The sequence below is a fragment of the Tripterygium wilfordii genome, chromosome 4, assembly GCF_013401445.1.
Source record: "Tripterygium wilfordii isolate XIE 37 chromosome 4, ASM1340144v1, whole genome shotgun sequence".
In the NCBI taxonomy this organism is placed as follows: Eukaryota; Viridiplantae; Streptophyta; class Magnoliopsida; order Celastrales; family Celastraceae; genus Tripterygium; species Tripterygium wilfordii.
Genome location: NC_052235.1, coordinates 11,279,663 through 11,294,925, shown reverse-complemented (window position 1 = coordinate 11,294,925; position 15,263 = coordinate 11,279,663). Strand labels below are relative to the sequence as shown.

General features: G+C 38.1%; 1 pseudogene; it reads left to right on the top strand.

Moving 5' to 3' along the window:
- Positions 1-13,805: 13,805 nt before the first annotated feature.
- LOC119998033 lies at positions 13,806-13,905 on the top strand (annotated as a pseudogene).
- Positions 13,906-15,263: the final 1,358 nt, after the last annotated feature.

Here is a 15,263-nt window from a genome sequence, read left to right as displayed (position 1 = left end):
TATTTTTCTCCTTAGGTATGTGGTTGATCTCTACCTTGGGACTTTTAGCCAACAACTTCCTTACAAGAGCTAAGTACTTGACCATGTTGGGGCCTTTGGCCTCGTAGTCCCCCATCATCTATTCAATTACAAGCTGAGAGTCATTATTGATCAACAAGTTCTTGATTTCAAGCTTTACAGCCAGTATCAATCCAGCTAACTACTTCATATTCTACCTTATTATTTGACACTTGGAAGTGAAAATGCAAGGCAAGTTCTATGCATATGCCCCCCGGATCGAGGAGGAGTATACCAGTCCCACTTCCTTCCTAATTGGAGGAACCATCAACTAAAAGAATCCACTTCAAATAGTCCTCCTCGATCGGTATTACTAGGGTCAATCGAAGACACTCAACCACAAAATCTGATATGGCTTGAGCCTTAATTGCTTGTCTAGGTCTATACTGGATGTCGAATTTCCTCAACCATATCGACCATTTTATCAACTTTCATGATGTATCCGGCTTCTGTAGTATGTTCTTTCATGGCTTATCAGTAAGGACCACAACAGTATGAGCTCGGAAGTCGGGCCTTAATTTTCAAGCTACGATAACTAAGGCTAAAGCAAACTTCTCAGCTTCAATATAGTGGGTCTCAGTATCCACCATAACCTTACTAAAGTAATAGATCGATTTTTGTATTTTCTCTTCCTCTTGGATGAGGATTGCACTTACTGCATGGTCTGACGTAACAAGGTATAGGTACAAGACTTCTCCATCTTTATGACATGTTAGTAAGGGAGGCATTGTAAGAGTTTTCACATCTACAACTAGTAGGTCAATCATATGCATGATGGTTCTTGGGTAAGTTCCCAAAGTAACTAGTAAGGAGATGACCCCCTTAGGCATTATAGACTCCCCAACAAACCTATATAAATAGGTTAAGAAAGTCTTCCATTTGACTTCTGAAATCTTTATCTCCTTAAAGGCATGATAGAACAAGATATATGCCGTACTTCCATTGTCTACTAGGACCTTCTTTGCAGTGAAGTTGGCAATGATTGCTTCTACTACAAGAGCATCATCATGAGGATCTTGGACGTCTTTAGCATCCTTTTCTGAAAAGGTTATCCTTTCTTCATCCCTTCTTGGCCTCTTACCCTTCATATTTACTTCATTAATCCAGGCGTATGCCCTTCCTACTCTGGAATTTTCTCCTCCTACCGCTAAGCCTCCTACAATTATTCTAATTGTTCTAGTAGTCCCTCTTTGATGATGAGGAAAACCGTCCCTTCTTTTGTCTCTTTAGGTCATCTTCTCTCTCATTATCAGTTCTTCTCCTCTTTTCTTTTTTATTCGAAGTGAACTTCTTGAGGTAACCCCTCATGATGAGACTTTTTATTTCATCTTTAAGATGCCTTCATTTTCAGTGTCATGCCCATGGTCCCTATGGAACCTCCAATACTTATCCGTAGGACGTTTTTCAGTTGGGGCTCTCATTTTCTTAAACCACTTCAATATATCTTTGTTGTCTACTTTCATAAGGATATTATGCAATGAGTTATTAAGAGAAACGTAGGAACTATACCATGAGGTTGGACCTTGGTTAATCTTCCTACTAGATTGATCATCATTCCTTCTGACCTTCATTGCTTTTTTCTCGGTAGTGGTAGGTCTTCCTTAGCTTTTCCCATGGCCCTCGAACCTTCTTTGGCAGGGGCCGAGGAATAAGCAAATTGAGAAATTTTCATCATATCCTCAAATTGCATGAATTTATCCCCCCTAGCATAGAGTTCCCCCATGCTCCTCGGGCATTTTTTGGTTAGAAAACGTACATATGCTTTGTTGAACCGACCGAGGAATGACCTAAGTGATTGTCCCAGTTCATGATCAAGATTCATCTGGTCAAGACTAGTCTTTGTCGTCCTTCTTGCAACAGAGAAGCGAAGTGCAAGTTTTTCAGACAAATCACCAAAACTAGTCACACTATGCCTTGGCAATGGTTCATAGGAAGATTTTACACATTATCAGGTCATATACCCCCCAATACTCCATCAATGATTTGAAGCCCTAGATATGATCATAGAGGTCAGTTAGCCCTTCATACTTCTCTAGTTTTGGAACTAAGAGGTGACGGGGCATTTCAGCTTCAAGAATCTTAGGTGCTAAAGGAGTTAATGTAACGCCCCGACCCAGGAGGCGCTACTATTGGTACCATCTTACATCCCCAATCATAGTGACCATTCCATAAACATTAATGTCTACATCAATTGTATCAAGCCTAGGTATACTATGATTTAATCAAACATCAATTCATCGAAAAATCCGACAGTATCTCCCTGTATTTCGGAGAATGCCAACCTGGAGTATAAGCGCAACAATATCACAAATAAATTCTCAAACCTAGCCAGAGCCTCAGGCCATCTAACAATTTATATCATCACATATCTCCACACACAATAGCATATATAGTCAAAGCAACCAACGTAAGGGGGTAACCCTATAAGCATAATCAACAAAAGGACAAGAAGTCCACAATCCCGACCCGGTAGTCCCGATCACACGAAGCACCCTACCGACTGTCCAATCATCCACCGAATAGGTGTATCAATAACAAGTCTCATTATGAGAATTCAAATACAAATAGTACTAATAACATAACCATAATACCCAACCATCTAGGTCCTATCATTCTCCAGGGCCTATCCATGTCACACGTGCTCCTCCTGGTCCACAACCCTGGTTCCGGAACTAGACTCACCTGTGGGGGGGAAAAGAAAAGGAAAAAGGTGAGCGAAAGACCAGTAGAAAATAATAGAAAATGAATAATCGATATTAAAGCTCAATTATCAAAGAAAGTACAAATGCAACAATATGATATCTAACATCATGTACACCAAAACACAAGTAAATAACAACACCATACGGGATCCTAACTTGGCCCACCGGCATCCTATACTCAACGGGACCCTGAACAACCCAACAGCATCACCGTATGGTGCACCAAATACATATGGAATCCTGACTAGGCCCATCGGCATTCCTGTACTCATCGGAACCCTGAACGGCCCAACGACATTCCACATTTCACATCAACCATACCTAAGAGATGTACGGGTCTATACCCAACATCCACCGTGAAACTACAATGCATGTCCAACATGGTCGTGCAATAATATATACATACAATCCTACATATATACTAGTACATGATGCATGTTCAAGAGTATCCCATGTTCAATAGAAGATTGAGCATGTAGGGTATGCAATATCACTCAATTCACATAACAAATTAATCACACAATAGGGTTGTTCTCCCTTAGGCACAATTAAGGCGAGAACGAAATAACAATGACCAAGGAGGAAAATCAACGTTCTCAATAGAAAGAATATAGTCATTGGAAATGGAAAGGGTGAAATTTCCCTACCTCTCCTCCTTAGCTTTATTCAAATTTCACAAACCGTCCCATGTGTGCACCCAATGCTTTCCGAGTACTATCCATTGAGCCAATTTATCATAAACAACACAAATTGTCATTATCAATCCATAATTACTAATTTAAACTCCCAATCCCAAAATACGCATAAACCCTAAAATCCCAAAATCACTCAAACACCCAAATTCACGATTTTAAGTTAAATAAACTCACCAAGGCTATAGAAACGAGTAAAAGGAAGTGATTCAAGCTTCCTTTAGGCTTCAAATGGTGTAGGATTTCATGGATTCGAGTTTGGGTTTAAACCTTGAAGTTAGAACAAAAATGAAAGTTGAAGAACATGTAATCTAAAGAGAGAAGTCATAATCCAACTGGAAAGAGAATAATCTTACCTTGGTGGATGATCTTGGACTGATGAAAGTGAGGAAATTTGAGAGAAAATGGCGTTTAGGGTTGGTTTGAGAGAAATCACAAAATGAGTATTTTAAAACCTCAATTTCATGCGTACTGGAACTGTCCGATTGATCAGGACTATCATGTTTTCCAGTGGTGGGTTTCGATTGATCAGAACTGGGTTTCAATTGATCGGAACTAGGTCTGCTATTCTCCCTATGACTGTGCGGATGGCTTTTTAAAAGCTATCCGGACAATCATACCTATTATCCCTGACTCACGCAGTATTAATTTCTAATGGTTTTTAACCTCAAATTTAACTTCAAATCTGTCTACCCAGCTCAAATGGATATATACTCGACACGTGTCATTCAAACAAGGACTCTAAAGGTATAGAGCGTTACAGTTTATGTACTATTCCACACTCCCTTAATCGGTGACATCCCTTGTAGGGCAGCAATCTTTTTGTTCATTTCTTCCATGTGTCGACCTACGTATTCATTGTAGGTTGTTCAGGTCTCTCTCTTAGTACTTTCTTCAACAGTGCCATCTGAATTCCCTTTCTTGGTTGGTTGCTTGGACTGACCAGTGTGGAAACTCCTTACTTCCTCAGTATTCTGAGCTATTTGGTTCAACTTGGGCACTTGTTGCCAACGTATGGCTTGGTTTCCCTATGATTGTTGGTTCATGATCATTTTACTCAACATTTGTATCTGTTGAGAGAGCTGTTGGAACTATTCTTGAGTGTAAGGCACGTCAGGCTGATCGACCTGAGGGTTCTATAGTTCAACCGAGAGGCACGTCGGGCTGATCGACCTGAGGGTTCTATAGTTCAATTCGGTTGGTACCATCCCCTTGGTGGCCTACTTCATCATGCTTGGGGTATCACCTTACTCATGGTGGGGATCTTCACGATCAACAACACGAAGACTTGTTTCCCAAGTTGATACGTTCCTTCTCTATCTAACCATTGCGAGTTTCTTTGGGGAAGTTACTTCCTCCCCACAAACGATGTCAAACTGATGATGTTTGAAATAGGTTTGTCCTATTAGACAAATCACCCAAGTCAGGCTGAGCTGGAATAACAAAATTCTTTCCTTGCTAGTGAGTACTTGCTCCTTTCCTGCACATGAAGTAAATGTAAACTACGGTAGAGCCCCAATGGTGTGCTCAGGAGGACCTCTCTGACGCTCAACTCAGTACGATATTAAACTTGGGGGCATGCCTCATTGTTCAGAGCTCTGCCTCTTGCTCAGTAAGTAATTTGGAGTGCAACAATTAGAATGCTTACTTGAGGGTGGAGGCTCCCTTTTTATATGAGTTCAAGTGTTTGAGTTGTGGTAGGAGTCAGGCTCTGTCTTATTGGTTTTCTAGAGGGTTTTTTGAAGGATAAATCTCATTCGTATTCCTCTCCAAAAGGGAGTTGGACTCTGCTGATAGTTGGTGTCCTGTTGGGACTTCTTTGGTCGTTGTAGAGATCCCTTAGGTTAGTCGGTCAAGCTCCGCTCTTCCTGGTTAGGGTGGCCTCAACAACTTCAGTCGAGTACGGTTCGTTCATTAGTAGCGACGACTCTTTACCTATTACTTCAGTTAATAGTGAAGTGGGTAGTTTAGTTAGTATCGAAGTGCTTACTTCGATTAGTACCGACGTCATCGTCCTTCTTAACTGTCATTAATTTGCCGTGTGTCATTCTTTACATTGGTAGAACTATTTTAGTAATATCACAAGGCTTTATTAATTTTTCTTAAAACAAAAATTCAAAACATTTTATCTCTTAAAATACATGTTAGATTGCGAAAAAAATTATATGTTTGGATTCAACATGTAAAACTCTTTCCAACAAACGTTTTTGGGTGGCCATTATTAATTATATTATTTTATTATATTATTTTTGAAATAGTGTATAGAAGTCTGCAACACTTAAAACAATATTTTATTATATTGTGGCAATCCATCTTTATTACAATGCAATAACCTCTTAAATACATTCTTCTTACTACAAATTGAAAACAATTTAAATATGTTGTTTGTGATTATTTGTATAGCATAATAGATCCTATTGTTTATTTTAAAAATATTGAATTATTTGTATAACGTGAGAAATTATATTGTTTTATTACATTGTTTCATACTCTTATTACATTTTTTTTATCAATATAGACCTTTATTACATTGTTCGATATTCTTATTACATTGAAATTTGATATTCAACAGAAAATTAACATTGTTTTATGTAACAAAATTAAAATTTAATATCATGACATTTCCTTATTGAGAAAAACAATGGAATTGACCAACTGGCTCAAAAAATGGAATTACATCCATATATGATGAAATTTTTGTCTAGTATACAAAATCAATGAAATTACATCTAGAATCATGTTGATGTCGCCTCCATCTTCAACCTTCCTCAACTGTGTGTCCAATCTCCATCAACATATCGCAGACCTCGAACTTTCATAACCACTACAGTCTATTATCTCAAGTCATGACACGTTATATTGTGCTAAATGAAAATAATGTAATAACAATATCTGTTAATCAGGAAAAATGTAATAAAAATCTGTGTTAATAAGAGTCTTACTTAATGAAAACAATGTAATAAGAGTATGTAATTAAGGAAAACAATGTTAATGAGAGTACGTAATTGATGAAAATAATGTAATAAGATGAAAAACAATGTAATAATGAAATTAATACTATAACCTTCTCTTCCTTGTACAGATGCCAAAATTAAAATGTACAAAACAGAAAACAATATATGCACCATGTAAGTTTTAAAAGTCACAAGTAAAGAATATCAGCAAAATGTCAAATATAAATGACTCTTTGTTTCACTTTCACAAATATTTCATATAAAATTAAATTGAATTATCAAAAAATAACTTAGAATTGAAGAATATGAATTATGTAGAAACAAAAAAATTAAATTTTTCATGAATTTCAATACAAAGAACACCTAAAATCCTCAACATCTGCAACACTGTAATTCGAAAAGCAACAATGGAGTCGAATAATCTATTAACAATATTGCAATTGCAATAATTATTGGGAAAATTCAAAAAAAGAGGAAAAATAAGCAAACCTGATTTTAGAAACCAAATAAATATTTTTGATTTTCTATCACAACTTGACTAAAAAGCAAACACCATAACTTTGATGGAGACTACAACTCTGACAGACGCCTCCAACAACTTAGATGGAGACAACTCCTGGCAATGGAACTACGAACAAACCAAAACCCAAAAACATTCCTATTAACCTTCGATGTACCGAAACATGCCCGGAGATGACTGGATCGTGAGAGATAAAGATAGATTATAAGCATGAGCCAGTTAAATGAAAAAAAAAACATAATTTGGTTGACATATATATAGTATCCTCCCTTTTCTTTTCTTTTTTTAATGGACAAAGAATCTTGTATTGTAGTCTTCTATATTTTATTGTTAGAATTGCTGGAGCAGAACCTAATAGGATTGGAGACTGTTTAGATTCACAATTATAGATACAACAACTCAGGACAAGCTTAAGATCCTCCGACTAGAGTCACTAAACTACTTTGAAGGCAACTTAAGATTCTTGATGTATCAAGCAAGCATTGTACTACAATCATTAGGGGGGTTCTCATCCCTGAAGACATTGGATCTTCAATCTAATAATCTCAGTGACACAACAATCCTTCAAGGTATGTGCCACATGCCTACTCACTTTATGTTGATATCCATTTTCCTAAAACAAAAAATAAGTTGGTGTTTATATATGTATAACGTTTGGTAATTTGAGCACAGTGGGAGAGTTGTACCTGGATTATTCTTTTCTCCATCAAGACTTACTCTCAAGCATTGGACCATTGGGTTCTCTGAAAATAAGCTTTAATGGGTGTGCTGGTCTTGAGAACACCTTACTAGGACAAGGTTATTTTCTCTCCTGAAGTATATTTATTTTCACTTATCATATATATCAAACCACTCTTGTTTGCTTTTTTCATTATTATCTACAGGCAGCTATAAATTATATAAGTTGCAAATGATTTACTCTATAGGTTTGTGTCAATTGAAGAACTTCCAGGAGCTTTATCATAATGATAATTTCCTTGAGGAGACTGACCGACACCAAAGTGTGTGTGTACTTACCCCAAGTGTAGGATATCGTCAAGTAATAAACCGGTGAGTCCGGTATCGATCCACGAGGAAGCAATGCAAATTTGAAGTAAATGATATGCAAATGACTAGCTAACAATAATAAACACAATGAATATCAAATAAAAGCAAGTAAAAGAAATGGGTCGAATGACTCGGTAGCATGAGCGATTTTGTAATCAAAGTAAGCACGAATTGGATTTAAAACAATTAATTAAAAACCTAGTCTCTAATCCGTCCCGGTGGCTACTCGGTTCTCATACTCAAGGTATCATTGCAAACACACACAACCATACACAATGCATTGTGTGATACTATCAATCACGCATATGCAAAGAGAATTGGGTTATAAGACTTCAATTCATACATGTAGGCCATCGGGTCTCTTAATCTACGATGAACGCAAAGGGATAAACACCTAATATTATGGATTAATGTTCCCCCTTGGGGCTCGGCTTGGCTAACACCCTAGTTTCACACTCAAAGATCAATTAACCATAACTCTCCCATGCACATTCCTAAATTAACCCAAAATCCCATCATCAATACACATAATTAATAGATATGCAATGAAAAACTCAATTAATTAAGGAAATCATGCAATGGGTTTAACAATTCTCAATCGAACACATTAGATGCAATCCCTAGACTAGACAATCCAAGAATACAATCAAATATGTCATTCCCATAGATCCAATCACACAACTATCACGAAATTAAAAGAGAGAAATTGAAGCTACGATTCTTTAAGCATACCTTGAGCAATTGAAACCGAGCACCCACTGTTTGGGACTAGAAACTAGAAAGAGAACTTAGCCACTCATCATAATGGACATAAACATCAATTTTATAGATGAAAATCAATGTCTACACACGAAATCACAAGAAACCAAGAAAAACTTAGAGAGAGAAATAGAGAGAAAAACAATGGAGGCAAGAAGTTGGAGGAGATGAATGAATTCAGAGAGTCCCCCAATCTTAGGGTTTTCTCCTCTTTTACAAGTATAATGACCTATTTTCCCTTACAAAGCTTTCTCCCATTGGTTACATTTGAGAGATACCCAAAAACCCAGCTCAATTAATCATTCTCGGAATGCAGAAATCTGGTGACTGTCCGGACAATTGAAATCTGTGTGGACAATTAAACCCTCTGGTTCCAACTGTCCAGACGTTGAAATCTGTTTGGACAGTTTCTGCTGATTTTCATTTTTTAGCTGTAGCTTCATGATTCTTTCACCTTTTTGCCCTTTGATTCAATTATCCGAACATCCAATGAAGGTGTCCGGACAATTCTTCATCTCTATGAACTTTTCGTCAATCCCGAGAGCTTCTAATTTTGTCGGTTTAATCATATTTTCTGCAAAACCAATGAAAGACAATCATAAGAGTAAAACTAACTTATTTAAACACAATTACATTACTTAAGATACTAGAACTCCCTAATTAGGTGGTATTAGGACCTCAAAATAGAGGTCCGGTCACACCCCCCAACTTAGACGTTGCTAGTCCCTAGCAATGCGAAGACTACCTAAAAATAAAAACATAACTCACTGACGTAGGAATCACGGTTGCATTTAGCATATGCAACAAGCCTTTAAACCCCTAGGTCACCCTAGTGGACGAGTTGTAGTCTCGTGAGAGCTTATCAGAGCGATACCCACAAACACTTGCCAAGGGATCCACCATTACTTTGAAAGCACCATAAATGATTCTTAAGTTCTCACATGTAAGAAGTAAAGCTAATCCCCCAATTCTCCTGCTTAGTCAAAGACATGCAAAAATCTTTGGAAAATCGATCTCAATCCCCTTAAAAATGACCAAGAACATTTTATACTATAAAAATATGTGCAATCAAGCAAGACAACTCAACACATTCACACAAGTAAAACCTTGTTATGGACCCTTTTGGTGTTCATAAATCCCCGATCCCAAATGTACACAAAAACATAAAAGCATTGGGCTAAGTGAATGACTTACACAATTGGATTAAATGTATGTGTTTATAAAAGATAATTTGGATGGGCATAGCTTTGAGAAAGAAATCACCTACAAGAGCAATTAATGCATCCACCAACTCACTTGCTTACCTTGGATCAAATTCATCAAAAGGTTAAATGGTTTGTAATGTGGCTAAGGGACAAGGTAGGAAGAATTTGGAACTAGGTAACAAGTTGCAAGGTTAAGTTCAAACATGTGAGCTAAATTCTCATTTTGTCACACCTTCCATTGCACCACAAATCCAAACACTTCTCATCCTTTACACACAAAGGATTAACTTTATTGTATACACCTCTTTTTGATTTTTTTTTCTATGCACTTTTTTTTTTCTTCTCTTTTCTTCTCGAAAATGAACAACATTTGAACAACAACCCTCAATTTTTTTTTTTCAACATAAGAAAGGGTAATATCACTACCAACTTATTTTTTTCAAGCTCCTACTCAACCTTGCAACCAAAGGTGGGAAGTATTTAAGGAAGTGGTGCACATAAGGCTTGTAAGTGAAATAAAAAGGCTTAAAGAAATTTAGGCTTGTAATCACTCACAAATGAATAGGCTATGCTCAAATCTCTCAACCTAATGAATCATTCAATCCTAAGTTCACAGGCAAGTGGCAAAATACAAAAATCACACTTCTCAGTAATCAAATGTAATGGATGCAAAGCTATTGAAGAACACGCGCATAAGATGTCAAATGAATATCAATGAAGAGCATCACCCAAAACCCAATGTATATTAATGAAGAATGGTTCAAAAGAATGAGAAGGGTAAAAAGGTAATTTTTTAGACAAAAGGATCCAAAAACGCAGTGATACAAATGCTTCAATGCCAAGATGTCTGCTTAACTACACAACTTTATATCAAACTTGGTCTCAATCATCCCAAGAAAGATTGATTATGATTATCCCACTCAATTGCATATATCAACTTCACAAAAAAAAATCAAGGAACCTACTCGACACTTGCACGTTTGAACAAGAATAATAAATTAACGTTCAAATTGGTAGTGAATCCCAAAAGCATCTACCCTTCCCCTCCTAAAGTCCATCTCGCATGTATGAACAACAACGCACAACACAATAGGATAGAGGGTAGGAAATCATACCATACTCTTCAAAAGTGGTCGGAATCATGAGAAACGAAGCATATCCTGGAAAAGTTAATACCAACCACACTATCCAAGCATGACACAACAAGATTTTTTTTTTTTTTTTTCAAAATTGTCAAATTTTTGGTATTCACAAAAGCACACCAAAATAAAGCAAGTTTCACAATGAATTCACAATTCCCTCACCCCCCAACTTAAATGAGACATTGTCCCCAATGTCAAGAATGAAAAACAAGGCAAGAACAAATTGTGAGATGCATTGTGAACATACAAAAACACACCAAAATTAAAGGTAAGAAAATCACAACATAACACACAATCATTTCACAATTCTCACCCCCCAACTTGAATAAGTGCATAAGGAGCGAAAATTAGGAAATGGATTGTAAGCATACAAAACACACACAAAAATTGAAATCAAATCAAAACTAATCACAACCATACTATGGTACAAGGGTGAAATCTCCCACAAACTAGGTGGGCGTGGGATCCTTTAGATCCCGGGGAACAACCAAAACATCAAAGTTCTCCATGAATGGTATCAAGCATTGGTCATTCACCTTAAACACTTTCCCTCCACTAGTGTCCTCAAAATCACTACTTCCATGTTGAGGAACATGGCGAACATCTAAAGGTCCATTCTCCTTGGTTCTCAAATCTCCGGGAAAAAATTGTACCTGAGATTTGGGCCGCCACACTTTCCTAACTTTTCCAATAACTTTTTGCACAAAGTGACATTTAGGAGATTTTGTCACTCCACTTACTAAAGGTTTTCTTTCCGATCTTGGTGGATGCAATTGGGATGATTCAACTCTAAGTGTAGGGGGCTCTAATTCCTCAATGTCATCTTGTTCACACAAAGGTTGACTAACTTTCTCACCCAATGCTAGCACACCTTCAACCGAATCCTTTGCAAGGGTTAACTCCAAATTATCCTCAACATGGGCATGGAGAAAATCTACATCCCTTATATCCTCACACTCACCCATAAGCTTAGTCACACTAAAGATATTCATCTCCATGGTCATATTCCCAAAAGAAAGTTGTAGCACCCCACTCCTACAATTGATTAAGGCATTGGAAGTTGCTAGGAATGGGCGACCTAAAATGACCGGAATGGAAGTGCTAAAGCTAGTGGGAGGTTGAGTATCTAACACAATGAAATCCACGGGATAGTAAAAATTATCCACTTGTACTAACACATCTTCAACAATACCCTTAGGAACCCGAACGGATCTATTGGCTAATTGCAAGGTGATCCTAGTAGGTTTCAATTCACCTAACCCCAATTTTTTGTAGATTGTATACGGAAGGAGATTCACACTTGCACCCAAGTCTAACAATGCTTGCTCCACCCTATGGTTCCCTATGACACATGAGATAGTAGGGCAACCGGGGTCTTTGTACTTAGGGAGGGTGTTGGTTTGAATAATGGAGCTTGCTTGCTCCGCTAGGAAAGCTTTCTCCTTAACATTTAATTTCCTCTTCACCGTACACAAATCCTTAAGAAACTTGGCATAAGAGGGTATTTGCTTAATGGCATCTAAGAGAGGTATATTGATCTTAACTTGTCTAAATAGCTCAAACATCTCCTTATGCAATGCCTCATTGGTGTTATTTCTTAGCCTTTGGGGAAAGGGTATCTTGGGGATGTACTCACTCTCCTTGGTAGGCTCTACTTTATCCTCGCGGTCTCTTTGTTTCTTAACTGTTTTTTCACCAAGCAAAATTTTCTCATTTTCACTATTCTTTTCCTCTTTCTCTTTCACACCATCACCAAAGTCTTGCACCACATCATTTTCATCACTATTCTCAAAGGGTATAGGTCTATCCACAACTCTTCCACTCCTTAAAGTAAGAATGGATTGCACTTGCTCATGTCCACTAACCTCCCTACTCCCACTAGGTGAATTTATCAAATTGGTTTGCTTTGAAGGATTGGGGTAAGGTTGAGCCGGAAATTTCCCCTTTTCATAGGTTGTGACAGCTTGGGTAACCTTAGTGATTTGACTCTTAATATCCTCAATGGCCCTATTGGTTTGTTCTTGAAATTTGTTGGCCTTTTGATTCTCCCCTATTTGAGCTTGCATGAAAATGTTAAGAGTGTCTTCAAGAGACCTCTTAGGAGGTGGAATGTAAGGTTGTGGAGGTGGTTGTGCAACACTTGGAGGAGGCAATTGTTGTTGGGGTGGATTGGGAAGTGATTGGGATTGAGCATTCCCATCATTCCTCCACCCAAAGTTTGGATGATTCCTCCAAGGGTAATTCTCATTGTACGAATTGTTGCCTTGGTGATTGGTAGGGTAGGGCTTCCTAAAGTTCTGAGAATTGTTCCCATTGTAACCTTGCCCAAATAGGACTTCCTTACAAGCCGGTAAGGCATTACACTCATCCGTCCTATGATCCCTACTTTCACACAAGGTACAAGCAACTTGGTCATCAACACCAACCACATTTATAGGGGCTTTTTGTGACTCTAAGGATTCCAATTTCTTGGACAACAAAGCAAGTTTAGCATGCACATCATCATTTTCATTCAACACAAACTTGCCACTAGAGCTTGGCATAACATCATGTCGGATTAGTGGAGGAGCTTCCCAAGATCGGGATTCCTCCGCCAACCCATCAAAGAAAGTGAATGCCTCATTGGCATCCCTATTCAAAAAATCACCTTGAGTCATAGTGGAAACCAATTTCTTCAAAGATGGAGTCAAAGATTTGTGGAAGAAATTCACAATTTGAAATTTTTGAAATCCATGGTGAGGACACATAAACAACAAATCCTTAAACCTCTCCCAAGCTTGGAAGAAAGTTTCATGTTCTTTGCAATGAAAATTGATGATTTGTGTTTGATAAGAAATGGTACAATAGGAAGGAAAATATTTGTTGAGAAATTCTTCTTGCATTGCCGCCCAAGTCGCAATGGATTGGGGGCGCAAGTTCTCAAACCATTGTTTTGCATAATCCTTCAAAGAGAATGGAAAAAGTTTGAGTCTCAAAATTTCTTGTGTGCATGTAACATCACCAAAAGTAGTACACACCGATTCAAAATCACGCACATGTGAATATGGTCGTTCCGATTCCATTCCATGGAATTTGGGAATCATTTGGAACATTGATGGTTTAAGGCTCACATTTTGTTGGTTCGGTGGCATGATGATGCAAGATGGTTGAGTTTGCCTTGCGGGATGCGTGAGCTCCCTCAAAGTGCGATGCTCTTGGGCATGAATGTACTCCACAGGAGGAGGTGCATGTAAATTTTGTCCGAAGGGAGCATATTGTGGCACTTGTGGCATTTGATAATACATAGGATGCACAAAATTATATGGGGGAGGCATATGGTATGCGGGAGGCATATTGGGAGGTTGGTAGACATTTTGTGGGGCAATTTGTGCCGCATTGTCTTGTTGAAGTGGTTGAGGTGCATTTTGCAAAGCATGCTCAACTTGAACATTTGGTAAATTTTGGGCATTTGGCACATTTTGGGCATCTTGCCCTTGCGCCGGATTCATCAATTCATCAATGTTCACACGTTGCAAAAGACGACGTAATACATCAAGATTGATATCACCCCCACGTACACTCCCCGCATCACTCGCATTTATGTCACCACCTCTCCCATCTCTATTAGACCCATGCCCACTAACGTTATCTCTAAGATGAGACATGATGGCAAACAAAGCTATCAAGTAACACGAAAGATGACAACCAACCAAGTCAAGTAACACCAGATTTTTCAATGAACAAACAACCGAGACCAATATCAAGCAAGAACAAGAGCAAAGATAGGAATAGAATGACAATCAACCTCAGGAACAATTACACACCAAGATGTAGCAAGTAGTGATAGAAAGAAAAATGCGCAAAGCTCTCTCAAACAACGTATCACTACCAAGCAGCAAACAAGGTGGCATCCATCGCCCACAGGAATCTAAGTTAGCCCCATCCGCCAAGTTCTCCTCACAATTTTTTTTTTTTTTTTTGCAGCAACTACACTAAATCAACTACACTAGAAAGCAAGTAAAAGGGAGGAACGAAGTTACCCTTGAAGCGTGACCGTGCTCCTTCCTTATTTGATGGCATTTAATAGCATAAAGCTAGCATCTACAAGCCACCCAGCTTCGTCTTTGACACTCGCTTCCCCGGCAACGGCGCCAAAAACTTGACCGACACCAAAGTGTGTGTGTGTAGTTACCCCAAGTGTAGGGT